The following is a 17856-nucleotide window of genomic DNA, read 5'->3' as shown; positions in this document are numbered from 1 at the left end:
ATGATCCTTAGGGCCTACAAAGCTGCCACACAGCCAAATTAATGATCTCTAGATTCAGCAAGAGACCTTGTCACAAAAAAATATAATTTGGAAAGAGATTGGGGAAGATACTCCATGTCAGTCTCTGGCTTCTATACACATGAACAAAGCCATGTGTGTGTGTGTGCGTGCACACAGACACACACACACACACACACACACACACACACAAACACACATACACACACAAATACATGGAACAGAAACTTTGAAAGATAGGTAGCTTTGTTAGCCATTGTCACTGCGCAAACTTCCAGAATTATTAACAGGAAACCACATGTAAGGTTTTTATTCCCATTGAAGAGTAATTTATACGTAATCTGGGCAATATCATCTGCATTGGATGTTTTGAGATTTGTGCCTGAGAAGCTGGATCTAGATGGTCCAAAGACTGACCCCCCCCTCCACCCCTCCACCAGGAAATGATTACTTTCAGCTGCAAACCTGAAAATTGGCAAAGTAGATTTTAGCTCAAAACTGAAATGTTGCAAGCTTCAAAGTGAATTCTACATAATGGGATCTTGAGGTGGAACTGCTTTAAGAATGTCTTAAAGTTCAGTAGCTAAGTGTATGATCTCAGATTCAATCAATTAGAGAGCTGAAGCACCTTATAACTTTACCCTAGCCCCACCCAAATTCAAGATTCCATCATAATTTATTCACAAAGAATTTTGTAATAGCAAGAGAAAAGGATGAATGTATAACATAAAAAGATACATTTTAATTGCTGTTCATGTTCAGCTGTGCAAGAATTCTACAATCTGGAAAGTTAGGTAAACCATATTTAGGATGCTCTGCTTTGTTTGTGCATGATTCTGTGGGACCATCTGCTTCCACAATGTACATTGTGCTTAGGAGATAGCTTGTGTGTCTGTGTCCCTACTTTGGAATATATCTTCTGATTTCAGTGAAAAATGGATTATGGGGTATTTATTCATGTATATAATTTCCCTTTTCTTTCGCTTTCTTTAAAAACCAAAATTTTATAACTTTATTTCCCTAGGTAGGAATAGAAGCCAGGCAGAAATTACTTAAAAAAAATGACATTAATATTTCAGTTTGGGAGAAAATTTTGCAATATAAAAGGATCATGAATGTGCAGCTAATATTATCTGTGGTATTTTATCTCAACATACACTTGAAAAGTATTAGAAATTCATTTTTAATCTGAAATAAATATGCAATTTAATATAAAGTGTTTAAAATAAAATTAAACATTATCCATTGGGTTTGTTTCATTTTTGTTATATTTCATTCGTCTTACCTCTTCCTTGAAATCTCATTCCATAAGCATGTTTTATTAATGGTCTATTAATAAGAGTTCACTTAAAACATGACTGATTAAAAAGTAGACCTAATTTTAAGCAAGTGTTCTGAAAATGTTCATTTATTGAATTCGTGGAGGTTTAAGTTCTCATTTGTATGGCTAGCGGGTGAATTACAGATGTGCATGCTTGTTTTATCATTATAATGAAAGCAGAACTCGTATGTGCAACACTAATTAAAACTCTGCTCTAACCCATATAGCTGCAGCCTCTCCCTCAAATAAATTATTTTTAAAACTTTATACTAAATTTACTATATATGTACATGATAATGAAAGTATCTATCTTTAGTATAGCATAATCAAGGTTAAGAGAACGCAAAAATTAAGTTCAGACTTTTTAATACTGCAGGGTACATTTTTAGGACTCTACAGAGAGAATTAGTCACACAACTCCCATTAAGTTTAATGGAACCTGTATGGGCAAACAGTATGCTGAAATTCCTAGGAAGTTCATGTCAGTGGACTTTACTAGCTCCCTTACTTTTCCTCTTTGGACCTTTACTTTGGGCTACTTTTACTTGCTCATAGTCCACAGAGAAAAGCGGTCACTAAAAATTATTAACATAAATGTTTCCATGTTTTATAAGCTCATATTTTCTATATATCTGCCAAGAAGTTAAAAATCTACAAACAATGCATGTAGTAATTTTTTAAAATGTTCAATCAACAGTTAAATTCAACTAAAAGGCAATTTAAATATATAAATTGGTAAATGTTTTATAAACATGAATATTGTGGCTTCATTACTTTCAGTACTTCTAATACTCATTCATATTTTGCATTCTTATTTGAAGTTTAAAAATGTTCTTAGGAGGCCAATGTCTTATTCATTAGGCTGAAGAGACCTCTGATAGAACCAAAAATAAAATTAAATTAAAGAAGAACGATAGATGGATAGATAGATAGATAGATAGATAGATAGATAGATAGATAGATGAAAAGACAGTGAAATTACTCCTAATGATCCTAATGATATTCTGCTATAGTAATAGACTGGTGTCTTGTCTGGCAGGCAGCTAATGGGAATAGATGCAGAGCCCCACAGCTAAATATGTGGAGCTCTGAGTACCCTGCTAAAGAGGATTGTAAGACCACAGAATCAACTAATCTGGGCTCATACAGGCTCACAGAGACAGAACAGCGCACCAGGAAGCCTGCGTGCGACTGACCTAGGTCCTCTTTATATATGTTACACTTTTGTAGCTTGATCTTCATGGAGGACTCCAACAATGAGGACAGGAACTGTCTCTGATTTTGTTGATTGCTTGGGGAACGCTTCTACTTAGCTGTCTTGTCTACTCTTGATATGAAAATTCCTGTCTAGTCTTAGTATAACTTGTTATGCCATGCTCCATTGATTTACTTGAGAGGCCTAGTCCTTTAATGATCAACATTCTTAGTCAACAGGGAAATGCAAATCAAATGACAGTGAGATTCCACCTTACACTCATCAGATCAAAACCTCAAGTGACAATACATGCTGGGGAGGATATGGAGAAAGACAAACACCACTCCATTGCTGGTGGGAATGTAAACTTGTACAACCACTTAGGAAATCACTCTGGTGCTTCTCAGACTATTAGGAATAGTCTTATCTCAAGATCCAGCTATACCACCCCTAGGCATATATCCAAAAATATGCTCAAGTACACAATAAGGACATTTGCTCAAACATTTTTATAGCAGCTTTATTCTGCTATAAAATAGCAGAATCTGGCTATTACAGATGTCCCTCAATTGAGGAATGAATACAGAAATTGTGGTACATTTACACAGTGGAATACTACTCAACAATTAAAAACAAGGAAATCATGAAATTTGCAGGCAAATGGTGAGAACTAGAAAAGATCATCCTGAGTGAAGTATCCCAGAAGCAGAAAGACGTACATGGTATATTCTCACTTATAAGTTGACATGAGACATATAACATAGGATAGTCATACTAAAATCTGTACACCAAAAGAAGCTAAGCAAAAAGGAGGATCCTGGGTAAGATTCTCAATCTTTATTCAGAAAGGCAAATGGGATAAACATCGGAAGAAGGTGAAAACAAGGAACAAGACAGGAACCTACCACAGAGGACCACTGAAAGAATCTACCCAGCAGGGTATTAAAGCAGATGCTGAGATTCATAGAAAACTTTTGGCAGAGTGCAGGAAATCATATGAAAGAAGGGGGAGATAGAAATACCTGGAAGGGTCTAGAGCTCCACGAGGAGAGCAAAAATATCTGGGCCTAGTGCTCTTTTCTGAGACTGATCCAACCAAGGACCATGCATGGAAATAACCTAGAACCCCTACACAGATGTAGTCCATGGCAGCTCAGTCTCCAAATGGGATCCCTAGTAAGGGAAACAGGAGCTGTCTCTGACATGAACCCAGTGGATGGCTCTTTGATCACCTCTCCCTTATGGGGGGGGGCAGCCTTAACAGTTCACAGAGGAAGACTATGAAAGGTAGTCCTGATAAGGCCTGATTAGGCTAGAGTCAAAGGGAAGGGGAGGAGGACCTAATTTATCAGTGGACTGGGGAAGGGGCATGGGAGAAGATGAGAGAGGGAGGAAGGGCAGGATTGGGAGGGGACTGTGGGGGCTACAGCTGGGCTAAAAAGTGAATAAATTGATATAAATAAAAATTATATTAAAATATAAATAAATACTGAAATTGGACGAGTTTAGGTTATCACATTTGGTTATCTGTATTTGAAGTGAAATAGTTATTGAATCCTATAAATTGTTCTTGCTATAATATTTTATGTCACCCTTTGACATTATTGAGAAAAAAGATCCAAGAAATGATTGTAAGAAAAACTTTTTCACAAAGGTCAAAAAGAATCCATGTTTTCATAACTGCTATCAGGAATACTCTCTTAAAATACAATACACTTTTCTTGGTAACAGGCTAAAATTATTATCTCTTAACAATTTTAATATGTTTAATATTTTCATTCACACATAGGAAGAAAAAGAATAATTAGTAAATATTCTTTTAATGTCTATTTAACAAAGATATTCAAAGCACAATTAAATTCAAAACAATAAAGCAGCTCTCAGTATTATCTTCTCACATCCAAATAGACCTGTCTATATTAAGACATTCTGGAAATTAACAATTTAAAACATTAGAATTAGCTATTTAAAGGACTGTCAATGTAAACTTCAGAGCAATTTTGTTTTCCCTTACTTGGTCACTCAAAGAACCAAAATTGAGTTTATCAAATGACAGTCATGGTTTGATCACATTGGATGACAGATAATAATAAAGGCACTAATAAAAGTAGGGACATCAATAATTAACATAATTGCATGTTAGACAAGTAGATCAGGAAAAAAGTTTAGCTAAATTTAATTGGTACATAAAAGAAGATTTCTTTTACAACACTGGCTGAAAAGCTGTGGAGATGGGTCAGCATGTTCAGTGTTTGTTTTGATTCCAGTTAACTCATTGTTTCACCAAGCTACAGTTGAGTGGAATCATTTATTTTCTGTACTTTGTGTCCAGTCTTTATTTTCTGTACTTGGTATCCAGTCTTGGGTGAAAAGGTTCACAGAACATACTATAATGATCTTTTCCAACTTTAGAAAAATGTTGTAAAGTAATGCACAAAACATGCTACAGTCCTTGCCATCTTGAATTTACTTAATAATGAAATGAAAAGGAGGAGGGAAGAAATAGAGGGGAAAGGGAGGGGCAGAGGGAGGGAGGGAATGAGCAATTTCAACCAAGAAGACAGCTTTTTAAATAGTATTTCTCTCCTTAATCTATTAGGCATCTCCTTTGTCTTAGGGCCTTATTGCTATGAAGAGACACCATGACCAAGGCATCTCTTATAAAAGAAACCATTTAATCGGGGCTGGATTACAGTTTCAGATGTTCAATTTATTATCATGATGTCAGGTAGCAGGGCAGCCTGCAGGCAGACATGGTGCTGTAGGAGCTGAGAGTTCTATATCTTGATTCACAGGCAGGAGAAGAGGAGACTGTAATTCCACACTGAATGGAACATGAGCATAAGAGACCTCAAAGTCCATCCCTTCATTGACTCACTTCCTCCAGCAAGGCCACACTTACTCCCACAAGGCCACACCTCCTAATAGTGCCACTCCCTACGGGCCAAGCATTCAAACACATGAATCTATGGGTGCTAAGCCTATTCAAACCACTCAGCCGGGAGTTGAAAAGAGATAATTATCCATAGGGCTGACTTCTATCCATATCTTTTTAAAGATATCCACATATTTGGACAATACACTAGATGAAAATTTTCATGATATCTACAAAACAAACATGTCAGTTTTAAAAGATGTTCACTTTCATTAAAGTTCTTCAGTATCTTACCCTTCTGGCTTCACTGTGTCCTGTTCAAAATCCAAGTGCTGAAACCTAATGGACCTGGAGACAGTACTATGATGCCTTCAAATGCTAATTAAGTCACAGGAAAGCCCTCCTGCCCAAGATCATACTTCCTCCTAAGCCAGTTCAAAGTAGTCTATCTTTTGCCCTTTCATTTTTTTCTGTCATGTGGATATGTTGGGTTCTGTCCTGTCTGAGGATAAAATTCAGTATGTAAGGTTCTATCTAAGAAGCAGAGTACAGACCCTGAGCAGATACTGAAAGTCTTAACATACTGACCTTGGGCTTCCCAGACTACAAAACTATGAAAAATAACTGCCTGGTCCTTATGTACTGCCTAGCCTGGGGTATTTTATTACAGCAGCACAAGTGGAATACAACAGTGAATTTTGCAGTTTGGAACCTTTTTAGGTTTGTTCTCATTTCAAAAAAAAAAAAAAAAGTCAGAGGAAAAAGCCAAGTCCAAGTGGGGGGCGGGGGAATCAGACAAGGCTCATGACTAGGATTATTCTCCACAGCAAAATGGCTCCACAGTTATTTCTCATTCTGTGTGATTTTCTTCTGTAGAGAACAAAAGAGTCTGAAAGACAGGGTGGAATGAGAATGTGGCTGCTTGTGATTCTATGAAATTACATTGACTGTCTTGTCTTCAATGTCAGACAGTGAAACTGTTTCCTCTAAGCAGCAAAAGAGATGCTTGGTGCCTTTGTCTTTCACTTTTTCTGAATGCATAATTTATGTACAGCCCATTTATTACTAACCATGGCATACTGTACCTGGAAGTCTGCCTTCAAAAGAAAATTCACATTTTCAGCTGGCAGTTATGACTCTTACATGTAAAAGGTTTGCTTTATTTCTTTCTTTCTGAGAATATTAGACAAGTTCCAACTGAACTCATTCAACTATTAAAAACAATACTTACAAAATTAAACATGATTTTTAACTCTTTCAGTGTGCCTGCCTAGTTATCAACCTCAAGGGAGACCTAGAAGAAAAAAACAAAGCATCATTTCATTTTTAAAATTTATTTATATTTTTATTAATTACAGTTTATTTATTTTGTGTCCTCGCTGTAGCCCCCTCCCTCATCCTCTCCCAACCTCACCCTCATTGCCTCATCTCCTCCTATGCCCCTCCCCAAGTCCACTGATAGGGGAGGTCCTCTGGCCCTTCCATATGACCCTAGCCTATCAGGTCTCATCAGGACTGGCTCCATTGTCTTCCTCTGTGGCCTGTTTAGGCTGCACTCCCCGCTCAGGGGAAGGTGATCAAAGAGGTAGCCACCAAATTCATGTCAGAAACAGCTCCTGTTACCATTACTAGGAAACCCACTTGGAGACTGAGCTGCCATGGGCTACATCTGTGCAGGGGTTCTAGATTATCTCCATGCATGGTTCTTAGCTGGAGTATCAGTCTCAAAAACAAAAACAAACAAACAAACAAAAAAAAAAAAAAACATGCCCAGATGTTTTGGTTCTGTTGCTCTCCTTGTGGAGCTCCTGTCCCCTCCAGGTCTTTCTGTCTCCCACTTCTTTCATAAGATTCCCTGCTCTCTGCCCAAAGTTTGGCTATGAGTCTCAGCATCTGCTTTGATACCCTGTTGGATAGAGTCAGACCCCCTCTGTGGTAGGTTCCTGTCCTGTTCCCTGTTTTCTCCCTCTTCTGATGTCCATCCCATTTGCCTTTCTGAGTGAAGATTAGTTGTCTTACCCAGGATCCTCCTTCTTGATAAAGCACCATTTCCAACTTGCCTCATGTGTGAGTGACTTACTCAATACAATGACTCATGATATTGTAATGATAATAAAATACATAATAGCTAATAATTATGAAGTGATTACTATCTGTAAAGCATTGTTATGAACATTTTGTACAGTGCTGTGTTATTTAATCCATTCAACATGTAAGTAAAGTGCTAACACCGTTTTGTATTTACAATGAAAAGAGAATAAGCATTTGCCAAATGGGTAAAAAGAAGAGCGAAGATTTGAACTTAGCTTTCTTTTTTCCTGACCTCCTGTTCTGATTTATCAAAACTACCACTTTCTACCATTTCGAGTAGACACTGAAAATTACATTTAAACTGATTCAAATTTTTGCCAGATTTAACCATACTATTATAAGCCAGTAAGGTTGACAAATAAAATATTAATCAGTGGAGTGATTCAATCTGCACAGGGGACTATAAGCCTGTGCTTGTGCTAAAGAATTCAGCCATGTTCTAGTACAATTTCAGAAGTAGATCCGAACCCTCTGTGTCCTATGAAGTGAGTGCTACATAGCTTGCAAATGACAAAGCCAATTTTATAACTTCCAAGATGAAAATTACAATCATATTCAATAATGTTATTGCTATTTATATATTTATTTACATATAATGTTCACATAGTGTGCTGTCAGGTTTGTTTAAGAAATTGTTTAAGAAAACAGCTAATAAAGAAATTCTCAGTGTTCTTCGTCATCAGGGAATTGCAAATAAAAATGACCCTGAGATTCCATTTTACACCCATCAGAATGGGTAAGACCAAAAACTCAAACGACAGCACATTCTGGTGTGAATGTGGAGGAAAGGGAATATTCTTCCATTGCTGGTGGGAATGAAAAATTTTACAACCTCTTTGGAAATCTATCTGGCACTCTCTCAGAAAATTGAGACTAGTTCTAACTCAAGACCACCCTATACCACTCATGGGTGTAAACACCATACCACAAGGGCACTTGCAGAACCACATTACAGTAGTTTTAGTCATAATAGCCAGAAACTAGAAACAACCCAGCTGTCCCTCAACCTTATGAATGGATAAAGAAAATGTGGTACATTTACACAACGGAATACTACTCCACTGTTAAAAACAAGAAACTTATACAATTGGCAGGCAAGTGGATGAAACTAGAAAATGTCATCATGAGTGAGGTAACCCAGACTGAAAAAGACATACATGGTATGTAGTCACTTATAAGTGGATTTTAGCCGTATAGTACAGGATAACAATACTACAATCCACAGACCCTAAGAAACTAAGTAACGAGAAGGGCACCAACATAGGATGCTCAAATCCCACCTCAGAGGAGGAAATAAACAGACATTGGAAGTGGATATAGTGAGGAAACTGGGTGGGAGAGGCTGTAGGGAGGGGACCCAGGACGGGGATCATATGTGGGAAGAGTCGGGTGGGGAAGGTGAGAGGGTTGGGAGAGAGAAAGGAAACTAATTGGGGGTGTGCAATAGAGTGGGCTCCTGGGAAGATTTGGGGGTGACTCAAGCTGAGACTCCTAGCAGCTGAGGATACGGAGACTCAAGTGGCCACCTCATAGCCAGTCAGGACTTTCGGTGGAGGGAGGGGATACCAACCTACCCACAAAACCTTTGACACAAAGTTTATCAGGCCTACAAGGTGTGCAAGGATAAAGATGGAGCAGAGATTGAGGAAATGGCGAAGTAATGACTGACCCAACCTGAGAAAAGCCCCTAAGAGAAAGCCAACCCCTAACAGTATCATTGGTACTCTGCTACCCTTGCAGACAGGAGCCTAGCATAATTATCCACTGAGAGTCTCCACCGAGCAGCAGATGGAAACAGATGCTGAGAGCCATGGCCAAACATTCAGCAGAGCGCAGGAAGTCTTGTGGAAGAGTGGGGGAAGGATAGAAGGACCTGAAGGGAGCAAAGACTCCACAAGAATACCAACAGAGTCTACTAACCTAGGCCCAAGGGGGCTTATAGAGACTGGAGCACCAACCAAGGAACATGCATAGACTGGACCTAAGCTCCTGACACACACATAACTGATACGCAGTTTGGTCTTCATGTGGGTCCCCTAAATAGTGGAGTGGGGCCTGTCTCTGACATAGACTCTGTTGCCTGCTTTTCTATGACTTTTCCCTAGCTGGGCTGGATTATCTGGCCTCAGTGGAAGAGGATGCACTTAGTTTTGATGCGACTTGATGTGCTAGGGTGGGTTGGTACAGGGCGGGGAAAGGGAAGGTGGGAGGTGTGGTGGAGTTTCCCCGTTTCTGAGAAGAAGAGGAGAGGGTAAAAGGTGAAGATCATGAGAGGGTGGGACAGGGAGGAGAGCAGGGAGGGGGCTGCAATCCGGATATAAAGTGAATATCTAATAAACTTAATAAAAGAAAAGGAAATAACTAATATGCATGCTCTCCTGCAATACCCTTTTCTTGAGTGTGGGTGAACCTGACTTAAGCAGTTAAATACACAAAGTTAATGGGATGAACAAAATTGTGTGCACTTGCTTACATGTCCATTTCCCTTGCTGCCTTCTGTGGAGAAAGCAGAGAAACTCCAAGAGTCACACGGCAGAGAACTTGCGTGGTCTCTAGCATTAGCCTTCATCATTCTCCCTCAGATAGCCAGCAAGAATATGAGGCCTTGTTTCTGAGCAACACAAGAGCTGAATCACAGCGATGACCTAAGTGAATTACCAAGTGGTTCCTGTCCAGGTTGAGCTTCCAGAAGAAGCCAGCCGTGCTAGTCTTACTGCTGACTTGCAAAGATTCCCAGAAACTTTAGGGAACTAATGTTTGATGTTGTTAGCCACTGCATGCACAATAACTTTTTTCTTATGTGATAAAAACTAATACATGGGAATTGCATTAAATCCCATCAAATTGCCAACACAATTCTTTACAGACCTGGAAAGAAAAATTCTCAACTTCGTAAGAAATAACAAGAAACCCAGAATTGCTAAAACAATCCTTTATAATAAAAGATCTTTTGGAGGTATCTCCATCCCTGATCTCAAGCTGTACTATAGAACAACAGTTATAACAACTTCATGGTACTAGCATAGAAACAGAACGGTGGATCAATGAAACCGAACAGAAGACCCAGAAATAAACCCACACACTTTTGGACACCTGATTTTTGACAAAAAAGCCAAAACCATACAATGGAAAAAAGATAGCATCTTCAACAAATGGTGCTGGTCTAACTGAATGTCTACATGTAAAAAAATGAAAATAGATTCATACTTATCACCCTGCACAAAACTGAAGACCAAGTGGATCAAAGACCTCAACATAAAACCAGACACATTTAATCGGCTAGAAAAAAAACAGTGGGGAATACTCTAGAACTCATTGGTACAGGAGACAACTTCCTGAACAGAACACCAACAGCACAGGCTCTAAGAGCAAAAATCAATAAATGGGACCTCATGAAACTGAAAAGCTTCTGTAAAGCACATGGCACCATCATCAAAACAAAACGACTGCCTACAGATTGGGAAAGAATTTTCACTAACCCTTTATTGGACAGAAGACTAACATCCAGTATATATAAAGAACTAAAGAAGCTGAAAAGCAACAAACCAAGTAATCCACTTAAAAAATGGGGAACAGAGCTAAACAGAGAACTCTCTGTAGAGGAATATGGAATGGCAGAGAAGCACTTAAAGAAATGCTCAACCTCATTAGCCAGTAGGGAAATGCAAATCAAAAGGACCCTGAGATTTCACCTTACACCCATCAGAATGGCCAAGATCAAAAACTCAAGTGACAACACATGCTGGAGAGGTTGTGGAGAAAGAGGAACCCTTCTCCACTGCTGGTGGGAATTTAAACTTGTACAACCACTCTGGAAATCAATTTGGCGCTTTCTCAGACAACTAGGAATAGTGCTTCCTCTTCCTCAAGATCCAGCCATACCACTCCTAGGTATATATCCAAAAGAGGCCATTTGCTCAACCATGTTTGTAGCAGCTTTATTTGTAATAGCCAGAAGCTGGAAACAACCCAGATGCCCCTCGACTGAAGAATGGATGCAGAAACTGTGGTACATCTATACAATGGAGTATTACTCAGCAATGAAAAATAAGGAAATCATGAAATTTGCAGGTAAATGGTGGGAACTGGAAAGGATCATCCTGAGTGAGTTGTCCCAGACGCAAAAAGACACACACAGTATATACTCACTCATATAAACATACAACATAGAATAAACCCACTAAAATCTGTACATCTAAACAAACTAAGCAAAAGAGAGGACCCTAACTAAAATGTTCAATTCCCATCCTGAAAGGCAAAGAGGATGGACATCAGAAGAAGAAGAAAACAGGAAACAACCTTGGAACCTGCCACAGAGGGCCTCTGAAAGCCTCTGCCCTGCAAACTGTGAAAGCAGATGCTGAGTCTGATGGCCAACTGTGGGGCAGAGTGAATGGAATTTTATGTAAGAAGTGGGAAATAGTAAGAGCTGGATAGGACAGGAACTCCACAAGGAGAGCAACAGAACAAGATAATTTGAACACAGGGAACTTCCCAGAGAGACTCATACTCCAACCAAGGACTATCCGTGGAGATAACCTAGAACCCTGACAATGCAGTTTATCATAATATTCATATAATTACTAAAGTGTATATAAAATGAACAATGATTCAGCATCCAAAAGTTAACAAAGCAGTTTTTCTATATATGTGATGCTCATAATATATCTCTTTCTTTTGAAGTAAGTGCTATGGAGAATCCATCATTTTTTTCCTTTTTTATAATTTTTTTTAATTTTTATTAATTATGGTTTATTCACTTTGTATCCCACCTGTAGCTTACTTCCTCCGTCTTCCCCTCCCAATCTCACCCTCCGTCCACCCATGCCCCTCCCCCAGTCCACTGATAGGGGAAGTCCTTCTCTCCTTCCTTCTGATCCTAGACAATCAGGACTGGCTGCATTGTCTTCCTCTGTGGACTGGTAAGGCTTCCCCTCCCTCAGGAGAAGGTGATCAAAGAGCAGGCCATCATTTTCATTCTTAAGCTGATTCAAAGTTCTGTTTTTTACTACATTCTTCATTTTAAAGAGCAGTGAGCTTTTATCCATGTATTTGTCAGCCATTCTAAAGGATTTAGTCAAAGATTTTCAAAAGGAATTAAGTATAAAAATATATATATGAATGAGAATACTCAATGAAACTGCTAACTTATGCTTAAAACATGACTATACACAAAATGAAATAAAATGGAACTATTACTATAATCACTATTTTTACATTGACAAAAAGCATCACCTTAAACAATCATTTTCTACTCTATGCTAAAAAGTTACCAAATTGATTGATTTATAGACATATATTTCTTAGATGCTCTTATATTAATAAAATATGAAATCAGAGGTGGAAGGTGACTCCATGGGTAAAAGCATCAGCTGAGCAATTCTGATTATGTGAGTTGGAATGCATACACAAAGAAGCCGTTATCAGTAGGCAAATATCTGGGAGGCAGAGCCAGGAGGATTTCCAGAAGCTGGAGGACCAGCTAGACTGGCTAGCACAGTGACAAAGAGACCCTTATCCTACAGAAAGTAGAGAGGCAAAGACCAATACTGAACATTGTTTCTAACTTCCACACCTGTGCCCTGGCACATGCCCCTGCCTTCATACATAAGCAAAATAATTCATCACATCACACACACATACACAATCATTCAATTACTTTATCTTATAGATGAAGATGTTGAAATAGAGTGGGGACCAATTCAAGGACAAGAACGTAGGCAGTGGAAGAAAAGAACTAGAAATACATTTTCCTGCATACAGATTATAAATATAGGTCTCTCCTGCCTTGAGAATTCATGGAAACCAGGGTTGCCAATTCACTCTCCTTATCCAATCTCAGACTCTTAGGACACAGACAAGAAGAACTTCAGTTTCTACATAAAGTGTTATATTTACTGAGAGATGGTAAAGGACCACCAATGGTTAAGAAAAAGAAAACAAGAAGAACAATAATTTTTTTTCAGGAGAAAAAAAGAAACAAGGAATCTAAGTTTGACAGGGGAATTTTTTGAAGTTTTTTTTTAAGCAATCAGGTATTAAATCATTAACAAATAAATAGTGTGTCTCAAAAAATGAGTTTGAGATTTAAAGCATTGTTTTCATGCCTTTATGAGTGCTAGGGAATTCCTAGTCATTGCTCCAAGCACAATGAACGAAACTCAGGATATAATAAATATTGGATGTTGAAACAAAATAAAAAGCAAAAATCACTGTTGGTCACTGATAACAAATGAAAGTCTAGAATTTATTTTTGTTATTTTATAAAGGAGGTTACATACTGCATACTCCCTCAATCTTCTATGTACCATATTATAGTCAAAGAGTGAGCAAAGTCATTAATTTCAAAAGTTCAGACAAATATAGTCTGAATAAATTCTGGTTTATTCATATGGAAAGTAAATGTTTGCACATCTTTATGTTATTCAATGAAAAAGATCTATTATATATTATACACACATTTACACATAAATGTGTAAGAGACAATAGCAAGTGTAACACAAGTCTCTGTTTTCTTGCTGAAATTTTTAGAGTCCAAAAGCATTTGGGAAAACTGAAAAATCTCATCTTACTATCACATAAAACACTACAGAATGACCCCATGAAATAATGTGTTTTAAAAATGCACAGTGGAACAATGGATGATAATGGAAGTTTTTTTGTTTTGTTTTGTTTTAAATTTGTGAAGCTTTTGGGGTTTTACCAACTTCAGTAGTTTGGAGTGTTTAAGCATTTGGGGTCTCCATGGCTTTGCATGGTTTTCATATTCAGTATGCCTGTATGCGTATTCATACAGACAATTGCCATGTCTGGTAGGGAGACTATGAACTGTGTAAAATTACTGAAGGAAGCTGTAAATGATGTTTGAAGTGAGAACCCTTTGCCCCGTGGCAGTGCATGGACAGAACAGAGATAATGCTGCACACGCGTTTCCCTATCATTTGTTATGGTGCTCATCTTATAAAAGGCAGAACGTATACAGGTTGCTCTATTTAAAGTTCTGCTTCTTCTTTAAAGATGGGCTTTTGAAAGCGACAGTGCCCAAGGTATGCTCAAAGAAGGTCCATATGTTCAGCTGCATATCCAAAAAGAATAAGTGCAGAACATTTATGTAATTCTGCAAGAATGTGCCTTTCTACTTTCTTTAAGCAGTGTTGTTTCTAGGTTTGCCACCCAAAGTAAGCCTGTTTGTGGTACATTTGTAAGCCTGCTTTGTCGATAAGCAGCATCCAACCGTGTTTTAAGAAATCTCCATGCATTGCAGTCCTGACTTAGCATTTTAATGTATGGAAGACATTAGTTCTCACCCATGGGATGGATGCAAAAAGTAAGGGCACCAGCATCTTTCTCCTAAACCAGTTTTAAGCTGTGATTATTGTTGGGTCGTCTCACTCCCGTTCACATACCAATCAACTCTCAACTTTTTTTAAAAATATTTTATTAATTACACTTTATTCATTTTGTACCCCCCCATAAGCCCCTCCCTCCTCCCCTCCCGATCCCACCCTTCCTTCCCATTCTGCATGCATGCCACTCCCCAAGTCCACTGATAGGGGAGGTTCTCCTCTCCTTTCTGATCTTAGTCTATCAGTTCTCATCAAAAGTGGCTGCATTGTCCTCTACTGTGACCTGGTAAGGCTGCTCTCCCCTCAGGGGGAGGTGATCAACGAGCAGGCCAATCAGATTATGTCAGAGGCAGTCTCTCTCCCCATTACTAGGTAACCCATTTGGACACTGAACTGCCATGGGCTACATCTGTGCAGGGGTTCCAGGTCATCTCCATGAATAGTCCTTGGTTGGAGTATGAGTCTCTGGGAAGTTCCCTGTGTTCAAATTTTCTTGTTCTGTTGCTAATTCTCAACTTGTTTATTTGATCAAACAGCTATGCTAACTGAATGTGTGTGTGTGTGTGTGTGTTTGCACATGCCACCTTGTCACAATATATTCTACTGCTAGGGGAAAGAAATTTCTGTTTTTGCTTGATAGATACCACAATGTCCTAAAAACTGAGGGAAACATAAAATCTTTTCATGAGGGAAATAACATCATATTGTCAATATCACATTGTCACACACACACCACAAAAGCAAAATCTCTTGTGATGGGTGTGGTTGGGGAATCAAGCACTCTTAACTGGTATACTCTCTGATACACATTCTGAAGGTGATGTCAATACTTCATTTGGTTTTATCACCTATGGCTTTACCAGGTTCTCACAGAGAATATCATAAAAATTGTCTCAAAGCTGGATGTGGTGTTACATGTTAATCTCAGCACTCAGGGAGGTAGAGGCAAGTGGATCACTGTGAGTTTGAGGCCAACCTGGTCTACAAAGTAAATTCCTACAATAGGCAAGTAAATCAACCATTATTAAAGATACTTGAATGTCTTTTTGTATTAAAAGAATTTATTTGTTTGTCTGTTTTAAGAAAAAAAGAAAACTTAGCCATTGGGCAATCTGGTAATAGAAAATAGTGGAAGAGCAAAACACTTTCCCACTCTTTCTATTCTTCTCTGTGGGATGGAATGGGATGGATGAGTCAGAAGTGCAAACTTTATAGTTTATAGACATAGGATCACTAAACTGAAAATGAAGAGACTGTCCTGATAAGTCTGGACTGTCACATGGGAGGATCTCTGGCTATGGCTTGAGGAAATGTCAGCAGAGGAAGTGAATTCTTTGTCTCCCGGCCATGTGAGCAGTATGCTTCCCTGGGCTGTACAAGAAAACGAAGTGTGAGCCCATGAGCAAGCCAGCTAATCATGTTTCTCCTTAGTTTCTGCTTTGAGTGTTGCCTGAGTTTCTGCCCTTAATTCTCTAAATGATTGACCTATCGGCTGAAATAAACTTTCTCCTCCCTCTGTTGCCTTTGTTGTTTTATCACAACAATGAATAGGAAAGTAGAACAGGGACCTATTCGAAGGAGAGCAGAATGCTTCCCAGCACCTTACTGTGATATGGCTATCAGTATATTTCCAGTCCTTCTTTCTTCTCGGTATGTATCTGGCAATAGAGATAAAGACATAAGACACACTAAAGAGAAAAGAATTTCGGGATGACCTTAGCCTATCAGGTCTCATCAGGACTGGCTGTATTGTCTTCCTCTGTGGCCTGGTAAAACAGCCTCCCCTCCTCAGGGGGAGGTGATCAAAGAGCCAACCATTGAGTTCATGTCAGAGACAGCCTCTGTTCCCATTACTAGGGAACACACTTGGACACTGAGCTGCCACAGGTTACATGTGAGCAGGGATTCTAGGTTATCTTCACTCATGGGGGAGGGGGTCCTCAACTATTAGTGGACTGACAGAGAGGCAATGGAGGAGAGGAGGGAAGGACAGAAGGATTGGGAGGGATGAGGAAGGAGGCTACAGCTGGGATACAAAGTGAATAAATTGTAACAAAATTTAAAAAAAAAATTAAAAATTCTCGAAAGCAAAATCTTCCAGGCATTGCCATAAATGGTATGTAATGAAGATAACCACACACACACAACCTCCCCTTGAGGGGGGAGCAGGTTTGCCAGGCCACAGAGGAAGACCATGCAGCCAGTCCTGAGGAGACCTGCTAGGCTAGGGTCAGATGGAAGGGGAGGAGGACCTCCCCTATCAATGGACTGGGGAAGGGGCATAGAAGGAAAAGAAGGAGCAAAGGTGGGAGTGGGAGGGGTCAAGGGAGGGGGCTACATCTGGGATGCAAAATGAACAAAATGTAATTAATAAAATCATAAATAAATAAGTTACATTTCATTTAGAATGAAAAAAAAAAACTAAAAGAATCAGAACTAAATACCCATAAGTGAGTGATATTTGGGCATATGACTAATAATTTAAAACAAATATGCTAAGTACTTATTCATTTTTAAGGGTAAGTTTTTTATTTACTTTTTTATTTGTGCATGTGTGTGTGTGTGTGTTTGTGTGCAGGCATGTGCATGCCCTTACATAGATGTGGGTGCAGGGGCCTGCTAAGACTACAGGCAGTCAGTGGATGCCCCTGATGTTAGAATTACAGGTGGTTATGTCTCACCTTACATAGAGACTGGAAACTGAACTCAGGTCTTCTGCAAGAGCTGTGTGAGCTCTTAACCACTACGACACATCTCCAGTCCCGAAAGCATCATATTTAGTGGTGGGAGAGTGGAACCCTTCGTGCTAAGATTGAAAACCACATATTATTGGATTCAGCTACTTTATTTATTACAAAAGTAGAACATGAAGTTGAGAGGTAGTGTAAGAGGAAGTCCTGCGTTATTTTGCCTCGGGAGAGTGGGTTGGATATGATCCAGATATGTTTTATGTATGTTTGGATTTTTCAAATAATAAATTAAAATTTTAAGAGTAGTTATAGGGCTGTGA

The sequence above is a fragment of the Psammomys obesus genome, unplaced genomic scaffold, assembly GCF_907164565.1.
Source record: "Psammomys obesus unplaced genomic scaffold, mPsaObe1.curated_primary_1811, whole genome shotgun sequence".
Lineage (NCBI taxonomy): Eukaryota > Metazoa > Chordata > Mammalia > Rodentia > Muridae > Psammomys > Psammomys obesus.
The sequence above is the reverse complement of the archived record's forward strand: the minus strand, read 5'-3'. Positions refer to the sequence as shown.